This window comes from Talpa occidentalis, unplaced genomic scaffold, assembly GCF_014898055.3.
Source record: "Talpa occidentalis isolate TD23 unplaced genomic scaffold, MPIMG_talOcc4v2.1 talOcc4.14, whole genome shotgun sequence".
NCBI classification, from domain to species: Eukaryota; Metazoa; Chordata; class Mammalia; order Eulipotyphla; family Talpidae; genus Talpa; species Talpa occidentalis.
In genome coordinates this window covers 75,064,115-75,081,696 of record NW_023601433.1, presented here as the reverse complement: position 1 = coordinate 75,081,696, position 17,582 = coordinate 75,064,115, and the positions used below count along the sequence as shown (strand labels likewise).

Here is a 17,582-nt window from a genome sequence, read left to right as displayed (position 1 = left end):
TGGCAATTAGCTGAGTTGCCTGCCTGGCTCTACTCCACAGACTGCAGCAGAGCCTGGGCACTGGTCCAGGACCCTGCCCAGTGATGGTGAAGGGCTGCAGCAGGCTGTGGAGACCTGATAACCCATTCAGAAACCCAATTTATTATCTCTCATGGAGGAGGCCTAATGTGGGGGAATAACCTGTCCAAAGACAGGGAGACCAGAAGGGCACAGGCTGCATGTAGATGCAAGGAGAGCACCTTGGATTCGAGTCTCTGCTCCACCCCTTCCTGCTATGGAATCGGGTGAGTGGCCTGGCTAAGGAGGCTCTGTTTTCTCAGGATGCTCATGAGGATTAAAAGACAAAGTACCCAGAATACTCTATCAGGAAAATCTCTGCTCTGGCAAGAAGCAGCTCTCTTGCCCGTCTGTGAAAATGCAGATACCTCTCTTTTTCTTTCTCCTTTTCCTAATAAACTTGTCTATTTAAAATGTTAAAAAAAAAAAAAAGGTAGCCATAACTGTTCTGGGGAGGTGGTGGCCCTCTGTAAGTGGTAGTTGGGTGATATTAATTATGGAGGCCTCTGCTCTTAGTTTTTCCATCACTCCAAGCTTTCATCTGCCTTAAAAGTAGGAACACAAGATCCTGAGAACTCTTACTTCCTTCCCACATGTAGAAGGAATTGTGTGTGGGTAGGTGTTAGCCAGAATTACTATATTTTGTTGTTATTACCCTCATTTGGTGCCCAGTTCTGTTGGTTTGCAAATTTGGGAGCTTCTAAGTAAGGATGAAATTTGAAACCTGCTTCTGCACGTAGAGGGTAGGGAGATACCCCAGAAAGAGGCAGACCACTTCAGATTGGGTGGTGGCAGGTTTAATTAGCAAGAGAACTTACAAGGCTAGTTGTGGGGAGCCACAAGATGAATAGATCTCCACACCTGCATGCGAGAATCGTAGATGTTTACATAGAAACCTTAATGGGGTTCAGTCACCTGTTCAGCCCAGATGGTCTCAACAACACCTTAAACCCAAGGCAGCATGTGTTCCAAGGATGGGCTAGGGTGAGGAGCCTCTGATTGCTGAGGTCCAGCTCTCGGGTCAGTCAGTAGTCACAGCCGCAAGATGACCTCCTTCCAGCAAGTCCTGTGGTGTCCTGGGGTATGTAGACCCTAAGGGCCCTCTCTTTCCCCAGGGTGACCCACTTGGAGGGAGCCCAGTGGCAGTAGTTTTTTCCCAGTGGGGGCAGGCTTAGAGAGTGGGGGAGGGAAACTATCAGGAAGGGGGCTACAAAACAGGGCACTGGGCTGCATGAGCCTCTTGCTTACTCAGTAACCTTGGCCTGCCTGAGCCCCAGCTTTGACGATCTGGGCTGCCTTCTGACCCCCAAGGCAGGATAAATGCCCCAGATTTCCTCCTCTGCTCTTCCTACTTCCCTCCAGGCCACACAGCCAGCAGGAATTTGCCCTCTGCAGGGATGTGCAGGGAGAAAGTCTCCTTTTTTGATGAAACAGAGATGAGGTGATGTCTGGGTTTTTTATATCCCCACAACTGAACTGGTGCCAGACACAACAGTCAGGCCAGATTCCACTAGCCACGTTTGTCCTCTGGACTCCCGCTCCAGAAGGAACCTCCTAGGGGTCCAGCTTGAGACCCATCAGCTGGGAAGAAGTGGTCTGGGGCCAGAAAAAGCACTTCTAAGACCTACTACCTCCACTGGGGCATGGGCAGGGTCCTTAGGAGCTGATGCATGTGAGTCTTTAAAAAAAGAACAAATACTTAAAACTTACCGTTTTTCCTTCTTACCAAAGTATAGCTGTTGCCACAAACCCTATTTTGGAGGCTGAACTAAGGCCTTGATAGATTAGTTACCTTGCCCATAGGAATCCAGTAGTAAATGTCAAGTCATGGCCTTAATCCTGTTGATCATTGTCAGTTGGACTTCAGAAGCCGGGTCCTCATTACCCTTTGCTCAGCAAAAAGATCAGTGGTCTGAAGAACTGGAGATGGTTGATGATAATATCATGGAATCGTATATATATTTTCTTTGGATCATATTTCTAAGTGGGGATAAAAATTCCTAAAAGGAGCATACTTGTTTAAAACAATATTCAGTTACAGAAATGACTGAGACATGCAGTGAAAGCCCTTGAAACCCTCCTCCCTACAAATAAGCTGTGGTACCACTTATTGTATATATTCCTCCAGATTTTTCTACACATCTACAAGCAATAACATTTGTATTTTTATTTTTTATTTATTTTTAAGATATATTTTTATTTATTTATGGATACAAGAACTGGGGTGTAGGCCAGAGGTGCAGGGGATGAGAGGATTCACCTGAGACAGAGTAGGGAGCAGAACAGGCAGAGCTACTGAAATACACTGCTGAGGGGAGCAACAGGCGAGACATGAGAGGTCTGCTGTGCCATGTGGGTAGCTCCCTGGCTGGGGATCGAACTCATGCTGCAGTGGCTGGCGATAGCTTGATAGCGCTGAGACTTTAACACCTATACCACTAAGGAGGCCCAACACTTTTATTTTATTTATTTATTTATTTATATTGCGTAACTATCACCACAATTTATTTATTTATTTATTTTCAAAGATTTATTTATTTTTATACAAGAGCTGGGGTACAGGCCAGAGGCATGGGAGGGTGAGAGGATTCACCAGAGACAGAGTGGGGAACAGAACAGGCAGAAGGATGGAAATACACTGCTGAAGGGAGCAGTGGGAGAGACAGGAGAGGTCTGCTGCGCCATGTGGAATTCTCCCAGGATTGAACCCACACTGCAGAGGCTGCAGACAGCTTCACAGCACTATGCTCAACCCGCTGTGCTACCAGGGAGGCCCACATTTGTATTTTTAAAAGACTGTTCTATTCTGTTTTGCAACTTGCTTTTTGCAAGTAACAGTAACTCTTGAAATGCAAAGCTTCCTAGCTAGGAAGATTAGTGGCAGATTGGGTGGGGCAAACAGCTGGCAAAGTTCTGTCCAAATTTTGTGTGAATATTTTCTAGTGATAGATAATGACTCTCACCAAAATCGCAAAAAGATTTGGATCCAAGTCTTTTGTTTTTCAGAGAGACAAAGTGAGGCTGAGAGGGTAGGCCCAGGTGAGTGGGGAACCCAACCCCTTGGGATGGCCTTGAAGGAGGAGAATGCCAGTGCTGCAGTGGTCTGGCCCAGAGAGGATCTGTACCCTGCAGAGTTGGAAGGAAGGAGTCAGCCCTGCCTGAGCTACCAGCAGAGCCTCCGCAGTCCTTGCTGGGAGATTTACAGTCACCAGCAACTTGGACAGGTTACAGAGAAAAAACACCAGGGGAGGGCAGCTTCTGCTTGGGCCTGGTTCCTCCAGACCTAGGAAAGCCCCTTCCCATCCCCCTCCAATACTCCCTACTCCCGGCAGGCCTAGAGCATGGGGACTGTTGGGATAAGGAGCCCCTGTACACAGCCAGTATACAGACTTAATCCCTGGAGAGGTCACTGAGCACAGAGCCTGGCTAGATTCTTGGCACCGCGATCTGAGTTTTCTCAGTGCAGCCAGCAGGCTTTCTGGAAGTTGTACTGCTCTGGACTTTCTAGCTGCCTGGGCGTTTCTGCTGACACCAATAGTGAGAGTGACCACGCACTGATCCCGTCTCCTTGTGGACCAGTGCCAAGCACTGTGTGCACCTAAGCTTCAGCCCTCAGCCTGCCCAACAACCCATCTTCCTGTTCTTCCCACTTTATGGTGACTCTGTGAGGCCAAGGAACCTGCCCAAGGCCTGGGGGTTGCCAGTGCACCAGTGGCATGGTGTGGATTTGAGCCTGGTATCTCCAGTACCTCCTGAGCCCCCATTTTCAACTGGACCACTCTCCTCTGCCCTCTTGGGGAGGCCTGCACCCCAACTCAGTAATGATGCTTGCCAGGTGAGGGTGAAGAGTTTTTGTTCTGTTTGGATTTTTGTTTTAATCACATGTCACTTTTGTAATTAAGGGAACTTTTTTTTTAAATCTGTGTTTCTGAAATATTAATAGTCCCAATTTAGTCCCTAAAACATAGAGCCCAATAAAGGCCCACTGAGTCTGGGATGCTGCAGGTTTGTAGCCCATGGATCCCTCCCTACCCCCACCTTCTCATGCCCAGCATTAGGACACAGAGAAACTCCCACCAGGATATTCTAGAACTCAAAGCAGGGCAGGCTTTCTGGATGAGGAGACTTGTGGCTTAGTGAGGGCAGGTTTGGGGGTGTGGGGAGGCAGGAAGTTCTTCTAGTTCGAGTATATAGCCTAGACAAAGACTCACAAGTGTGGATGAGTGCAGACTGTTCTTGGAGTAAGAAGATTGCCCAAGAGCGCTACCAAGAGCAGAATGTACTATGTTTTATATTGGAGGAAGAAACCTGCTCACTCTTGTCAAAGCAGCCGGGGGCAGAGGGCCAAGTGGCCCAGGGGGCAGAGCCTGTGCAAGGGTCCATTTTAGCAAAACTTGACTGCCCTAAACTTCTGCTCAGTGAATCTTTTCTTCTTCACCCACGTTCTTAGTGGCATAGTATGCACCAGACCCCAAGTTTCCAACCCCTGGGACAGGATTGTGCCGTAACATGGGAGGAAAAGACACAGGGCTCAGGATGGCTTCTAAAAGACAGTCTTCAAAAGGAGCCTTTCAGGTAAGGGTTTGACTTCCTGCTCCACCCCTTATAGACCCTGTCCTCAAAATGTTTAGGGACACCTATTACATTCCAAGCCCTTTGCTGGGCACCGTTCTGAAGGCAGATAGGCCTTCTGCCTTCACAGAGCTCAGAGTTTGTGGGTCTCTCTGGTTTCAGTTTCTTCATGTATATAAGGGAGATCTTAATCGTGTTCCCCAATCCTGGGTGTGTGTGTGTGTGTGTGTGTGTAAAATTATAATACCCGGAGCAGTCAGTGTTCAATATACACAAGTGGAGTGGATGAATTTGTGAAGTGCAGGGCTAAAGCAACTTCCTAGATGAACTCTGACTCAACTGTCTGCTTCAGCCAATTTTATTGAGCATTTACGATGTGTCATGTGCTAAGCCAAGTAGTTTGACTTTTACTACCTAGTTCATCTGGTAACTTCATGAGGCAGGTGTAACACCCGCCCCCACCCCTCCCATTTGAAACCGAGGTTCTGATGGCTGTGTTAATCAGCACAGTGTCACATAGTGACTAGGCCTGTGGGACCACTGATGCCACCCATGTGGTCTTTGGGCCCAGGCTGACCTAGAGGACCCTGGTTTTTCCTCAACCCCCAAGCCAGGGGCAGCAAGAACCTCGTTGGGTAGACCCTTAAGGAATGGTCCCCATAAGCTGAGGAGGCCTTCTCAAATTCCCTCCCTCAGGCCCTCTGCAAGGTGTATAGGATATAGAACTGGACAGACACTGGGCCTGCGCTCAGTTCTTGACATGAGGGCGAGACAGCTGATGTCACACAAACTGGAGGTATCAGATACAGACCTGGGGGCACATCTAACAGAAGTTCCAGCCTTTGGGGGGCCCCCTGAATGGGGGAAGCTGACTCACCCAAGCCAGCAGGAGTCTTGCTCCCCAAGGCCTGTTGCGCCTGCTGGGTTTCTTGTTCTCTTATCACAAGCAGCTTGGATTTCCCCCCAGGATGCCGCCACCCCATGGTAGCCAGGTGCTGTGGTGCCACCTCCAGGCCTCACTGCTGCAGCTCCCAAGGCAGCAAGGTGTGTCCAGGTCCCTTCCTGGGAAAGAGTCTCTGAAGGGTTGGTACAGCTGGGTGTCCACTGGCTGTGCCCTGGGGCAGGAGCCCTCAGGGTGCTTGCTGGGCCATGGCTGAAGCTGGGGGAGGGGTGACTTCTGTGTCAGTGACCCCTCATGCCTGAGTTTTCTCTCTGACCTTGCCTCCCCTACCTCCCCCCTGACTCAGCTCCCAGCGTAGTAGCTCAGCCCACTCCTCTTCCCCTGTCTCCTCCTGCCCTGCCACCCCTTCCTCATTTACCTCATCTTCTTTCCTGCACCCACAGGTCACCCCTTTTCTCCTTGGTCCTGGACCTGGGCAGTTTCAGACTGCACATCTCCCTGGATGTCACCAGTAGACACCTGCTGTGCCTGGCCTGGACACAGGCCAGTCATGGGAATAAAACAACCCAGCCCATGCCTGTTTGGGGACTGCCTCCTTCTGGGTGCTCATTCGTAGGTTCATTCCACACTTCTCACACCAGGCCTGGGGTAGCACCCACAGTCAGGCAGTCTGTCATCTGTGTCCCTGAGGAGCCCAGAGCAAAGAGAAGCTAGACTTTGTGGCAGCTAAGGGCGTGGGCTTTGAACACAGGGAGCCTGGTTCTGCTGTGACCTTGGGCGAGTCCCCTCCCCGTTCTGGCCTTCAATTTCCATTCTGTAGGATGGGCAAAGTGTTGGCACCTCTTTTGCAGGGTTGTGGGAATTAAAGGAGATAAGGTTTATAAAGAGCACAGCTCAGTGCCTGGCACATAGAAAGTCTCCGTAAATGTTGACTGTGGTTCAGAACCCTAAATCTAGTCTTTACAGAGATGGGAAGCACCGTGCTAGATGGATAGGCCCTCAGGGTGATGGGGGAGTACAGAGGAGGGGCAGCAAAACTTTCCTGAAGAGGGATCAGAAAGCCTTGCAGAGAGGGCTGAGAGAGTTTGGTGAGGAGCAAACAGGAAGCTCCCATGGGTAGCCCAGCTTGCTGGAGCTGGGAGGCAGTTTCCTGGGCACCTGGCAGCTCTTGATGTGTGGTGCGGCAACCTGACACCTCCAGGGGGTGGGTTGAGTCTGTCACAAAATGAGAGTCCTCAACTCAGTCAGCCTTTCATCTGCTGTTTCAGCAGGGATTTACCAGAGTGGAGAGCTGGGGCTATGGGTTCAAATGGACTGTGGTCACAGATAATGTGTTTAGTGTGGAACAATGATTGATGTCTGTGGTGTGCTCCCTCATACCAGATGTTGGGCATTATCTCTGTTAGTCCTCATGGCAACCCTGTGAAGTGTCACCAGAGGAGATAGAACCACAGAGAGGGCAAGTAATTTGCTTAGGGTCACATAGCTAGAAATGGCAGAACTTGATCTAAGCCAAGGGCCATGTGATTCCGGCTGGGTTATTTCCAGTTGTATTATCCCCTTCCCAGCTCAGCACTTTCCAGCTTAATAAATCTCCATGTCCACCATCGAAATGCAGATGACATCTGTGCCCACCCCGTGGCATTACCATGAAGATTAAGGGAGATGGTTCTTGGAAAATGGAACCTCCATCATCATTACCACCAGCATCACTGTTATTACTGGTAAGCTGTAGGTCACCTGATTGGTTGTCCAATGCATTACCCCCTCTCCCCCAACACACAAACACAGTTTGTACAGATGGGGAAATAGAGGCCTGATCAGGGGTCAGTGGATCACACAGTTGGTCAGCAGTGGAGGAGTAACAGAAATCCATATGACTGACGCCAGCCCCCTCCAGCCTCCCTGACCCACATGATGATAGCCTCAGACCTCCCCAGAATTTAGCCCCCATGAGTATCACAGGCAGCAACTAACTCAGCTTTGTACCCCCCAACCCCCAGCTGCCCAAGGTGTAACAGATGGAGCCACATCACTGAGCCAACCTACAGGTCCGGATGACTGCCTTGCACGAACTGTGCCAGCCTAGCCCAGGGGGATGCCTATGAATGGAGCTGCCTACCCTGAGCAGGTGTGAGACTAGAGTTCATTGTTAGTGAAGCTATGGACCAGGTGACCTCCTGCCTCCTTCCAGAAAGGATATGAGGCAACTTTTAGAAATTTGTAGGATAAAAACAACAAGAAAATAAAAATTGAAGTACAGGGATAGTTATCACATAGGAAGAATTTAGAAAGGAGGCCGAGACAGAGAAGGCATGGGGTGGGGCTGCCTGTAGGACAGTAACAGTGAAGGGCAGCATGGCAATAATGGTGCCGGTTTGCCCTCTAGTGGACATAGACAGAAATGACACATAATTTGTTCAACATCTGTTTATGCTGCACCAATGCACCAATGTGGAAGGAGGGAAAGACTTGCTCTCTGAGATTCTGTGTCAGAAAGAAAGAACTTCCTGAAGGTCACATAGCATCAGCGGCAGGTCCTGGCTCATTTCAGGACACCACAGTGCTCCCAACCTTCCTCCGATTAGATAAGACTTCATGAAGCAGTTAAGGGTGGGGGAAGGGGAAAGCGTGGATTCTGCAGTCAGCAGCCCAGGCCGGGACCCTAGTTAGGCCCATTGTTAACCTTGTGAAGTTGGAAACATGCCTCCATTTCTCAGGGCCTCAGTATGCTCATCTATAAAGTGGGGCTTAAAGTAGCACCCACTCCTTGAGGATGGTAAGGGTTAAATGAACTGAAGAATGACCAGTGCAGACAATGGTGTTTGGTTCATGATGGATGTGCGGTTCTCAGAGGAGAAACTGGGGACCAAAGAGGTGGACAGGCCTGTCCGGCATTAGCCAGCTTGATAGGGCCGGGTAGAAAATGAACAGGGCTCAGAGAAAAGTTTAAAAACTTCCTCCTCTGTCAGGAGGTGATGTTATTGTTAGTAATAGAGTACTTGGGGGAGAAGTTGGCTGTCGCTCCAGGGGGCCTTGGCCACCCTTGACTCTTCTCTGCCTTTCCCATGCAGGGGCTTTTCCTGGTGAGTCAGCTGGCCAGGGCAAGCTGCTCACAGCGCATGTGTGTCTGCTCCAGCCTCAATAGCTAGAGTTTGACTTGTGAGTGTGACTCAGGCAGTGTGTCCAGCTGGATTTGGTGGTGGTGGTGACTAGGAAAGTTACCTATGAAGCCCCTATTTCCTGCTCTAATTTCCCACCTTAATAAGGTGAATAATTCAGCCTCTGCCATGGTGTGCCTCCTCTTGCTAGTGTTATATTTCAGCCCTCCTGCCAAGCCAAGCTGTGGGAGAGGAGGCCCAGCCCACAGGGAGGTGGGAGAGAAATCAGCTCTGCCAATTAGCCTAAGTTTTCTCATCATTGCTTGGGGACAGTTAGGGAACCTCGACTTGTTGGGAGAGTTTAGTGAGTTAATACGTGGGAGAGCCTAGCACAGTACAGTTCATGGTAACTGTTAGTGTAATATTATCCTTCACAGTGCAGACTGGATGTCACCTCCTTCAGGAAGCCTCCCCTGACTTTTCTAGGCTGTTAGGTGCTTGAGTTTTCTGTGCATCCCTGGTCCTTCTTGGCTGTTATAATTGTCCCTTTGTCTCTTTGCTATACTCAACAGTATCCCCACGGAGAAGTTGTGCCACATCTCGTTCGTTCTTGTATTCCCCCATATGATTGACCCCATATGGTAGGTAAATGAATGGGAGTTATGAGTGTATGTAATGGGGGTCTGGGACCAGTTCCCCAGCTCTGCCTCTAACATACTATTTGGTTTAGCTCTTGGAGTTCCAGTTCCCTCCTCTCCCACCTCCAGCCAATAAATGGGGCTGATGTGTGCAAATGAGGCCCTCTGGCAAGCCATAAACATAGGCACTCCATAAACATTCCTTGTTGTTTGGCAGTTCCAGATTCAAATGCCTCCTCTGGGGCTAGAGCTTCAGTTCCTGCTCTGGATTCCCTTTGCCCCCAAACACATCTCCTGTCATAGCACCAATCACATTTGTGTGTGCCGTTAGGTCACCCTCTCCAGACAAACTATAGGTTCAGTAAGGGCAGGACCTTTGCCTCACCCATCTATCTAGTACCCAACCCAGGGTCACGTTCAGAGTAGAGGTTGGGAAGGAAATGCCTCCCACAGGACACAGAAGCCTGGCTTCCTTGCCTGGAGGCCCTGTGAGGGCTACTTGCCTCTGCACTATTGTCGCTGGCTTGCCTTTTCTTTCCATTTCAGCCTATGCAACTCTGTTTTCCTTGGACAAGGCCTAGCACGAATGCCACCTTCCCCAGGATGTCCTTCCTGAGCAAACCCATGCTGTTACTCGTGTCTTCTGGGAAATTTTTAAAATTCTGACTGCTTGTACCACTAACTTGCCACTGACTCATAAGCTCTCCAGCTTGCTACCTTTGGCTGATTTGTTTTATTGGCTAATTCTTCTCCTTCCCATGTTACATTCCCAATGAAAGTTTATTTTCCAGTGAAGTTGCCAATGGAATGATGGCATTTGCCAAGATTTATCATCAGGGAAAGGTAGTTTCTTCAGAAAGCTGTGCATTGCACATGGACCATGGCATGTAGATATAAAAGTATTCCATCTGTTTCCTGATTACTACAGAAAAAAATTTAAAAACAAGATAAGATCTGTAAAGTTAGTTAATGGTATTGTGCCAATGCCAATTTCCTGGCTTTACACTAACAACATATAAGATTTTACCATTGAGGGAAGCAGGTGAAGGGTACATGGAACTCTATGTACAATCTTTGTAATATCCTGTAAGTCTATCATCATTTCACAATGAAACATTTTGTCAAAAGCATTTGGGGCCTCTGAAAGCACTGGGGGCTAGGGGTTAAAGCTCAGCGCTACCACCATGAAGGCCCACCATGTCCACCTGAGTTTGAGTCCCAGCCAGGGGGCTAACCCACACAGAGGGCATGGCAAACCTCTCCTGTCTTGCCTACTGCTCCCCTTAGCAGTGTATTCAGTAGATCTGCCTGTTCTGCTCCCCACTCTGTCTCTGGTGAATCGTCTCAAACCCCCCACACTTCTGGTTTACACTCCAGTACTTCTGGTTTACACTCCAGTACTTCTATGCAAAAATAAATAAATACAATCTTAAAAAAAAAAAACATTTGGGGGCCTCCACTGGTGGCACAGCAGTTGAGCACTGGGCTGCGAAGCTGCCCACAGCCTCTGCAGCACCGGTTCGATCCCCAGCTACCGGGTCCCACATGGCGTGCAGACCTCTCCTGCCGCACCCGCTGCTCCCCTCAGCAGTGTATTTCATCATTCTGCCTGTTCTGTTCCCTGCTCTGGCTCTGGTGAATTCTTTCACCCTCCTGTGCTTCTGACTGTACCCAGTGCTTGTATAAATAAATAAATAAATCGTTAAAAAAAATTTGGGTCTGATTAAATGTAAACTCTATATTAAATATTAAAATACTAATATTTAGGTAAGATTGTTGCAGAAATAAATTTTAGCCTTTTGCCCAGGCAAGGGAAGAACAAGCGGTGCTTCAGGAGAAGGAGAAGCTTTATTACTCATGCATGAAGTCTCAGACCTGGGTAGTCCCGTAAGGTCTGAGCACCTGTCTAGAGACAAAGGGTTTCTTTTATACATAACTATCTTACACTGATAACATTGATCAGTTAGCATAAAAATTCTTGACAAATGGGGGAAAGATGTAGATATTGGAGGATGGCCTGGGAGATCAATCAGCCTGGCTAGCTGTCTTACCTTGTTAAAATGTAACCTTGTTTAGATGTGCTTATTAAGGTCCTCCCTGGTGGCACAAGGGGTTGGGACACAACCTTTGAGGCTGTCTGCAGCCACAGCAGCATGGGTTCAATCCCCGGCCGGGGGGCTGTCCACATGGTGTGGCGGACCTCTCCTGCCTCGCCCGCTGCTCCCCTCAGCAGTGTACTTTGGTTGGCCTGCCTCTTCTGTTCCCCACTCTGTCTCTGGTGAATCCTTTCACACACACACATACACACACACACACACACCTCCGAGCCTCTGGCCTGTGCCCCTTGTATGCATAGATGGATGAATCTTTTAAAAAAAAATAGATATGCTTATTAAGGAAGCAAACTTGTTATTTACACTTACTTTGCATTATTTACTGTATCAGGCCTATGACTTTTTAGCAGGAAACAGGAAAGATTTTATTTGCGTAGCGGTTCCCTTTCAAGATGGAATATACAGACTGACTGTAAGCTTATTTATTAGTAAACTTTACATTGCTAAAAGATTGCTAACCTAATACTTGTAGGGCATTGTTTTGGAGAATAGTGATACCATCCATAACAATGGTATGCAGATATTTGAAAGCACCACATAATAACATTATTTTAGGAAAGTTTTGCCAATATCTTAGTGAGTTAAAAATTCTGAATGGGGCTTTCCTGGTGATCTAGGCATTAAGTCTCAGCACTATCACACTATCCATTAGGGCCTGAGTTTGAACCCCTCCAAGGAGCTAAATCAGTTATGGCGCATTGGACCTCTCCTGTTGTGCCTGTTGCTCCCCTCAGCAGTGTATTTCAGTCAATCTGCCTGTTCTGCTCCTCACTCTGTATCTGGTGAATCCTCCTGCCCACTGCATCTCTGACTGTACCCCAGCTCTTGTATGCATAAATAAATCTTTAAAAAAAACCGAAGCAATATTTTATTTTATTTTTAAAATTTTTTGTATATTTATTTATTAAGATTTATTTATTTATTTATACAAGCACTGGGGTACAGGCCAGAGGTGCAGGAGGGTGAGAGGATTCACCAGAGACAGAGCGGGGAGCAGAACAGGCAGACGGACCGAAAACACTGCTGAGGGGAGCTGCGGGCGAGACAGGAGAGGTCTGCCGTGCCATGTGGGTTGCTCCCTGGCTGTGACTCGAACCGGCACAGCAGAGGCTGTGGACAGCTTCACAGCGCTGCGCTCAACCCGCTGCGCCACCAGGCAGGCCTTCAAGCAATATTTTAAAGAGGATGATCAGAAATTACAGGAGGAAGTAAACAGTACCAGAGCCGGGAGTGGGCTGGCCGACGCAGCAGAGGGGAAATGGGACATGATGAAATTCTCCTTTGGAGGCCGTGATGTCTTCGCCTGAAAGGCGGGATTCTCAAAGGCTGAAAAAGTGCTGAACCTCAAGGTTCCTCTCCATGCATGTTAAATTAGCAACTAGCTGGGTAGTTTTTCTTTTTTTTCCCTCCCCCCCCCGTCCCCCCGTCCCCTCCCCAGCCCCCCCGCCTCCCTGGGGAGGTTCCCCGCTCTCCAGGCGAGCCCGCGGCGCCGCAGCGCCGGCCGGGGGCGGGGTTATTTCAGGTCGGCCCCACCCCCTCCTAGCCCCGCCTCTCAGCCACCCCCGCCCCGCCCGGGTTTCACCCTTGACCCCGCCCCCAGGTAGTGCGTGTACCGGAAGTGCCCGGGCGCGGGCCGCTCACTTCCGCCCGGCAGGTGACAGCCGCGGGGCTCGGAGCGGCCGGCGGCACGGACGCGCCCGGAGAGCAGGAGGCGGAGGCCGCGGACATTTTGCTGCCCAGCCGAGCCGTGGCGCCGGGAGCCGAGACGACCTGCGGGTGAGGAAGCGGGAAGCCCGGAGAGGCAGGAGAAGAAATGGGGTAGGGAGTCGGGGGTCTGAGGTGAAGGGGTTAAGGGGTCAGAGGTCACGGAAAGGACGGGGCGCTAGAGGGGCGCCAGGGGCTTCCCAGGCCTGAGTGAGGCGGCAGCATTGAGGGTTCATTCATTCACGCCCACTTGGCCGCCGGCTCGCACCCCAGGCGCCCCAGCTCTGCAGCCCTCCTTGGGCGGCGTCCTGGAGATCTTAGACTTAGGCCCCCAGGAGCCCGCCCCTGGGCGGAGGGGAAACTCCTCTTCGGCCTCTGGTTTCTAACTCCGACGAGGCCTCCTCGTCCTTCAGGGCCTTATCTCTTTGCCAAGGTTCGAAAAGAAAAAAAATTCAAGAAATGGCCCGGCGCCGCCTGCTGCTGGTAGGCTGGGGCTTGGCCTGTCCGTTGGCGCCTCACGAACTAGTTAACTGAATAAGGACACCTGGAATAATGCTGACTGCTGCCGAAAAGGCTCACTGTTGTTTGTTGCGTTCCGACTGTGTACCAGGCACTGTGCTAAACACTTTAATTACAATACCACATTTAAACTTCACAGCAACCCTTGTGAGGTCGCTACGGTTATTCCCATTTTATCAAGGAAGATACAGGCTCAGAGAGGTTAAATCACACATAGGCAGAGCCAGGGTTCCTATGCAGACTTCCTGGGACTTGAGAAACAAATGAGAGGCTGGAGCAAGGCTGAGGGTGTGAGGCTATTTAATACTATGTGATGATGTCACCTTATTGCTTCTCTAATCTTCTTAAGCGGCGTTTGATTCACTTTCTTTAAGATGAAATAATCCTGCAGGCTGTTAAGTGAGTTACCTTTCAGGGAAAGAGTGGAAGCCTTTTCTGACTGTTGGGAACTGAGAAAGAGATCATGACGCCAATTTAAGACTATCCAGAACCTCTCTTGATAGTTCCTTTTAGAGTAAAGTGAGGAACCTAGCCCCCTCTCTCCCCCCAGGATCTGTTGGCCCTAAGTTCTTGAAGAAAGAAAGGTCTGTGCCTCTCTGAGAAATGTGCAGCACCATGGCGACTTGGTTGAGGAGAGTACATCATGCCTGGGAGATGGTGAGGTAGCTTGATGGCCAGAGAGTAGTAGGACTAGGCTTTTAGAGACAAGCTGTGTTCATTCACTTGCTCCAATTCAGCCTCAGTTTTCCTGCCAGCAGCACACGGAAGACCTGCCATCCTCCTGTCCATTCCTGAGTGTTAGGAAGGAACCTTAATGAACTCATGAAGGTTTCCACATGCTTCTGAAGAAAGTGATATAAGTATTACTGTAATACCTTTTCCTGATTTTTAAACGCTAGGATCTGCTCTACTTCCTTCGCAGTCACAGAAACTTAATATTGTCACCTTATCCCCACCCTTCCAAGGGAGGATTTGAGATGAAGCGACTTGTCACAGATGGTAGCAATATGAGCAGAGCTCAGAACATCCATGCCTGGCCTGAGTTGAGCTCACCAGGCTTCTCCTACTTTTTAGAAACTGCTTTGAAGAGTAACTTCACTAGTTCTCAAAGAACCAGACCCTTAGGGATTGTATGATGATTTTCTGCTAAGTGTGAGTCAAGCAGAGGCTTCACCCTGAATGACTTGAAGGAGTCAGTGATATAATGGAAAAAGTACTCCCTTACTCTGTCAGTCCTGGGTTTCCAAACCCGCTCAGCAGCTTCCTGGTAGTGTGAGCTACACAATTTACCTATACTGGGCCTCCCTTCCCTCAGCCCTAAAATCATAACACCGCCTTCCACCCCCTTCATTCTCCCAATATTGGTGCATGTGAGGGTTAGATGAGGGAGTGTGCATAGCCTGTTACTCTGGGCCAGTTGGGACCTGCTGGGGGCCTGTGTCTGAGGAAAGCTGCCAACCTGGTGGGGTGTTACTTTTACTTCCTTCTGCAAACAGACTTTTATGTACAACTCCCACCCTTCTTGTTTCACTTCCTAAAAGTGTTTCAAATCAAGTTCAGTCCATTGGTCCAGCTTTCATCTTTTTCTGGTCATCCTCTGAAACTGTTGCCTGTCTTGACTGCTCAAGACTGCCTCTTGACTGACTTCCCAGAAGACATCTATGCTTGGCACCAAAGCCTGACAGTGAGTAAACATGATTTGGTAATGAGTTTAATACTTTGATATATTTTTGAAAGCTGAGGAGCATTTGTTTCTTGAAGATATATGTTTTTCTGAACAGGTCTTTTGCTTAAGATAGGTAATTGATAAATTGTCACAGTGCAGAAATAATTTTATGTTCTTTTTTTCTTAGCACAGAGAGGAAATAACTCCGGAGAGGAAATATCTCTCTGCAAGTTCTTGGGGATGCTTTAAAAAAAAAAAGTCCTTCTTGATATCCATCAGTGGTTACCCATTGTCCTCAGGCTAAAGCCTGCTTTCCTTAACATGGCATTCAGGATCTTTTGGGCTTGGAACCTAGCTTGACTCTTCTGCCTCACCTCTCCTGATTCACATTTTCACTTTCTTTCAAGTGCCAATCAAATTCAGCTGCTTGTCTGCAGAGTCCCAAGTCTTTATTCCTGTGTCTTTGTTTTGTGCTATTACCACAACCAGTACACCATTTTCTGTCACACACACACCCCCTCCCAGCTGCTTAGCTGAATCCCTAAGAGATACTTCCCATCTGATCACCCCACACCTTTGCAGGCCTGAGCTAAATGTCCATCCTTGATGTCCTGTGGCACTGATCATAGTGGGTTGTCATTGTCTGTTTACCTGGCTGTCTTCTAAGTAAACAGCTCTTGACCCTTGGAGAGCACTTGTCTTAACTATGTCACTAGCACTTAGTGGAATGTCTGACACAGTCGGTGTTCAATAAATGTTTCGTGGCTGATTAATATTGCACTGAATTACCAGTATCCCTCGACTCCCAAGGAATTCAAAGCACTTTCTAGATCTATCGATCCTCCTATCACCCCAGAGGAATTGGGAGAAATCTGACCAGTGGTGGGATTAACATCTCTCACACTGCTATTGATACCACCCAGTCAGCCACTAGAATGTGTCAGAACCTCCAAAGAGCTGGGAGTTGGGGAGCAGCTGTGTTCCTTGTGTGGTAGTAATAGTGGCTGATTGTTTTATGAAGCACTTGGTGGGCTGGCATTGCTGAGAGCTTTATGTTTTGACTTGTTTTAGCTTCACAAATCCCTCAGGTGTATAACATTGTAATTCTCCATTTGTGTAGATCCTTGGAGAGCCCTTGTCATACTTGCTGGGGCCACCTTCTCTTTCCCAACTCTTTGTTCATGGATTGTCGCTTGTTATTTTATGGAGCTGAAGGGGGGTTTGACTGTGGGTCTAGGCTCCTAAGACTCATGCTTTTTGGTTCTTTAGCCTTGGGTTTGACCTGTGGTCTCTACTAAGAGGGTCTCTTTGAAAGTGAAAGGACTCTTTTGGTTAAGGTAGGAGTATGACTCATCAACTGGGTGCATTAGCCACTGGTCTGCTGATTTCCCAGGTTATTGTCTCCTCTGTGGACTCTGAGCTTGAAGAGCTTAAGATTTGGTAATCAGTTCTCAGAAACTTTATTTTTATTTTTTTAGAAAAAGAAGGAATAAGGGGTCCTCACACCCTATTCCTCATATTCATCCCTGGACAGGCCACCAAATGCTGTGGGGAAGAAGCGGGGTATAGGCCAGAGGCGTGGGGGTGAAGGAATTCACCAGAGACAGAATGGAGAACAGAAAAGGGAGATTTATTGACATACATTGCTGAATGAAGCAGCAGGTGAGACAAGAGGTCTGCTGTGCTACTCAGGTCTCAAAAAACTATTTAAGAAAAATACTTATTTTTGTATAGAAGAACTGGGATGTAGGCCAGAGTGTGGGGGTGGGGGAGGTGAGAAGATTCACCAGAGACAGGGTAGGGAGCAGAACAGGCAGATCGACTGAAATACACTGCTAAGAAGCTCAGCAGGCGAAACAGGAGAGGTCTGTGGTGCATCATGGGTTAGCTGCTTGGCCTGGATTGAACTCAGGCCATCGCGGTGGTAGTGCTGAGACTTAACCCCTAGGTCACCAGGGAGGCCCAGTTCTCAAAAAACATTAAAACCAACCTTTCAGTATTGTTTTCAGCACAGAAAAGTTTTCTTACAGCTGAGCTCTGTAGAGCAATAGAGTAGGATGGCAAATACTTTTTATCACACTCTAATTGCTTTTAGGGTCTTAATCTTTATGCGAATGGAATGACAAAAAACTCGTTGCAGTCAGCTGTTAAATTTGCTTCTGTGGGGCCTCCTTGGTGGCGCAGGTGGTTGAGCGCCACACTGTTAAGCTGTCTGCAGCCTCTGCAGTGCCGGTTAGATCCCTACCAGCCGTGGAGATGTCCACATGGCGAGGCAGACCTCTCCTGTCTCACCCGCTGCTCCCTTCAGCA

General features: G+C 48.7%; 1 protein-coding gene across 4 annotated transcripts in view; it reads left to right on the top strand.

The window, feature by feature from the left end:
• The first annotated feature begins 13,043 nt into the window (after positions 1 to 13,043).
• The window catches only part of AP1B1 (adaptor related protein complex 1 subunit beta 1), a 50,355-nt gene continuing 45,816 nt past the window's right edge, over positions 13,044 to 17,582 (top strand). For 2 of the 4 annotated variants that reach the window (XM_037510842.2, XM_037510840.2), the window contains exon 1: positions 13,044 to 13,159. The gene's annotated coding sequence lies outside the window, so the exon portion shown is untranslated. Of the gene's footprint in view, positions 13,160 to 13,182; positions 13,202 to 15,147; positions 15,291 to 17,582 lie in introns of those variants that run through there. The other 2 variants (XM_054695236.1, XM_054695237.1) reach the window with 2 other exon arrangements.